The 3416-nt window shown below is 43.6% G+C and overlaps 1 protein-coding gene across 1 annotated transcript in view; it reads right to left on the bottom strand.

Moving 5' to 3' along the window:
• Mei1 (meiotic double-stranded break formation protein 1) overlaps positions 1–3416 on the bottom strand; it is a 59647-nt gene that overhangs the window by 51348 nt on the left and 4883 nt on the right. The gene's annotated exons all lie outside the window — the stretch shown is intronic.

Raw genomic sequence — 3416 nt, forward strand, 5'->3', positions numbered from 1 at the left:
CTCTGGGATTATGGATATGCACCACTACAATTAGAATTAACAATTAAGAATGAACAGTTCTTAAATGTGAACAAATACAAACATATATATATATAATTTATTTAGATTTCCTTGTATATTTACATATACTTTCCTATTAATATATTTTGGGTTTTTTAAAACATTTTATTACATTTGTGGTGTATGTGTGTGTAGGTCAACCACTTTTGGAAGTCAGTTCCCTTCCTCTATTATATGAGTCCTAGGAACTGAACCCAGGGCATCAGGCTTTGACAGTACCTGTCCTTACACTCTGGGCCATCTCACTGGCCTCCCCCCAAAAATCATTTTTCTTAATATAAAATGTGCGTACATTGCTGAAGTCTCTTAGTAAATCTATTGTGAAGCCAGGGCTGGAAATTACTTTGTTTTAACTGCTTTTCTCCTTCCTCAGAGTTTGCTCCTTTATATCTAAGAAAAGATAATTATAAGCTGAGTTCCTGGGCCAATTATTAACATATCTCTCAGCCCCAAATCTACTTTGCTATACAATTATTGAGATGTTTCTGCTAGCACTTTTAAGAAGCATGAAATGGTTAGAAAAACTGCTATGTGGATTTATAGCCATTGCTGGAATGTTCTACCATTGTTGGAACAAAGAAGCAGTCTAACAGGGTTGGAGAGATGGCTCAGTAGTTAAGAGCTTTGGCTGCTCTTCCAGAGGTCTTAAGTTCAATTCCCAGCTATCATATGGTGGCTCACAACCATCTGTAAAGAGATCTGGTGCCCTCTTCTGGCCTGCAGGCAAACATGCAGGCAGAACACTATAAATAAAATTCTTTAAAAAAGTAGCAGTCTAAGACAGCACCCCTAAAGCCAAGATGCAGCAGGAAGCAAACAAGGACCAGGAAAAAGAATCAGGTCCTCCTAGCACTTTCCAGTTTCCCCCTAGTGCCTCAAGAGACGTTCGTAGGGGTCTGGTAACGGTTCTGTACGATACATCGGCACCAGCTAAAAATGGATCACTGCAGTGGTGCTCACGGATGAAAATCCCACCCAGGAAGGCTCGGTTGGTAAAATACTTGCCTATCATGCATGAAACCCTAGGTTCAGTTTTCAGGACCACACAAAACTGAGTGTGGTGACACACCCTATAATCCCAGCACTAGGTGGGATCCCAAGTTCAAAGTCATCCTCAGCTACAGGAGTTTAAAGCCAGTTTGGGCTACACAAGACCCTGTTTCAAACAAAGAAAAGAAATTAAAAGAGAGGAAGGGAAGAGGGAGGGAAGAAAGCAAGAGAGAGGGAGGAAAGAAGAATAAAAAGAGGATGGAAAAAGTTCCTCCAGTAGCCAGGACATGAAGTAATAAATGTGTGTCCAGCCAGACGATGGTGGTGCACACCTTTAATCCCAGCACTTGGGAGGCAGAGGCAGGCGGATCTCTGTGAGTTCGACACCAGCCTGATCTACAAGAGCTAGTTCCAGGACAGGCTCCAAAGCCACAGAGAAACCCTGTCTCGAAAAAAAAAAGTAAAAACTCAGTTATGGCACCAGGTGGTGGCGCACACCTTTGATCCCAGCACTCAGGAGGCAGAGGTAGCTGGATCTCTGTGAGTTCAAGGCCAGCCTGGTCTACAGAGAAAGTCCCAGAACAGGTCCCAAGGCTACACAGAGAAACCCTGTCCCAAAGAGGAAATCAGACAAAAAGACTCAGTTATGGCACCGTTGAGAGGTCACCACTCTGAAAGGGTGGGCACTTTCCTTGCTTGGGACATAAAGCATCCTCTGCACCACGGAATACATGAGTCAGGAACCAGTGACTAAGTGGGAAACACTCCTCTTACTGTTGGAGAATTTTTATATCCTGTATTAGCTCTTTGGGAATTCCATAATAAAAATACCCACAGATGAAATACGTCAAACAATCAAAATTCATTTTCTTACGGTTTTTGGAGGCTGGAAACACACTATGTGGCCTTTTCCCAGGCTTGCAGATGCCTGCCTGCCTTCTGTGTCCTCCCAAGGCCTCTTCTTTATACAAGTACGTACTAAGAGTCTCTTTGTGTGTTTAACGTCCGCCTTATAAAGACACTGGTCAGACTAAATTAGGACCACACTCGCTGGCCTCATTCTAACTTGTCTCTTTGAAGGCTCAGTCTCCAAAAAGACATTAGGTCCTGGAAATTAAGGTTTCAACATATGAATTTGGGGGTTGGAGGAGTGACATAATGGTCTTTTAGCTCCAAACCCACCCTTTGGATGTTATTTGGGGAGGGTGAAGCTGAATTAATGTCTGCCAATAACGGGCAGTGGAAAGAGTGAGCTGTTCCCTTTGCTTCTTTTAGTTATTTATTTTGTTCACTGTCTGCTTCCTATACTGAGGAGTATTTCCCTAAGACTTCCTTATCTTAACTGAAACAATGCCTTTCCACCACAGGAGCTGAATTAAGCCTGCAGTTTTTCCACAATCAGCTTCTTTGCCCCCCTCTTCCCTAGAAGACACTCACTGACAGACACTTCCGGTAGACACCCGGCCTCAGACCTGGGTACCAGGCGAACTCCACGGCTCAGCAGTATGTAAGTAGGATACTGTTTCATTCACAGGACTCACTCTCCAAACTCCTTTTTCTAATTGTTTGTTTTTTCAAGACAGGGTTTCTCTGTACAGCTCTGACTTCCTGGAACTCATACTCTATACTTGGCTGGTCTTGAACTCATAGAGATCCACCTGCCTCTGCCCCCAGAGTGCTGGGATTAAAGGCCTGCACCACAACCGCCTGGCTCGCCCTCCAAACTTCTAAGTTTTAACAACTCTAACCTCTCCTTCAGAGATGCAGCCCCAGGAGTGGAAGCTGCTTTCTACAGTAACTGCCTCTAAGAAAACTTTTTTGTGTCTTCAGTTACCTACTTAAAAATTTTTTCTGGGTGGTGGTGGCGCATGCCTTTGATCTCACCACTCAGGAGGCAGAAGCAGGAGGATCTCTGTGAGTTCAAGATCAGCCTGGTCTACAGAGCTAGTTACAAGACAGCTATGGCTGTTACACAGAGAAACCCTGTCTCAAAAAAAAATCTTTAAAATTTTTTTGTTGGTTTTGTTTTTCTGTTCAGACAACTGGAATGGTTTCTGACCTAACTAGTACACTTCTCACTCTCGGCGAGAATTGTTCCGCTCCAGCACCTTTGCCATCTGCGGTGACTATTCTTGGTTGTCAACTTGACTATATCTGGAATTAACTAAAACCCAAGTGGCTGGGCACACCTGTGAGGGATTTTTTTCTTAGTTAAATCATTTGAAGTGGGAAGACCCACTTGTAATCTGGAATTCAGATCTTTTGAGGGGAGAGATAAACCTTAAATCTGGGCCACGTCTTCTTCTGGCAGCCTATATTAAAGGCCTTGGAAGGAGGAAGCTCTTTCTTTGCCTGCTTGCTCTCAC

This window comes from Microtus ochrogaster, chromosome 15, assembly GCF_000317375.1.
Source record: "Microtus ochrogaster isolate Prairie Vole_2 chromosome 15, MicOch1.0, whole genome shotgun sequence".
In the NCBI taxonomy this organism is placed as follows: domain Eukaryota; kingdom Metazoa; phylum Chordata; class Mammalia; order Rodentia; family Cricetidae; genus Microtus; species Microtus ochrogaster.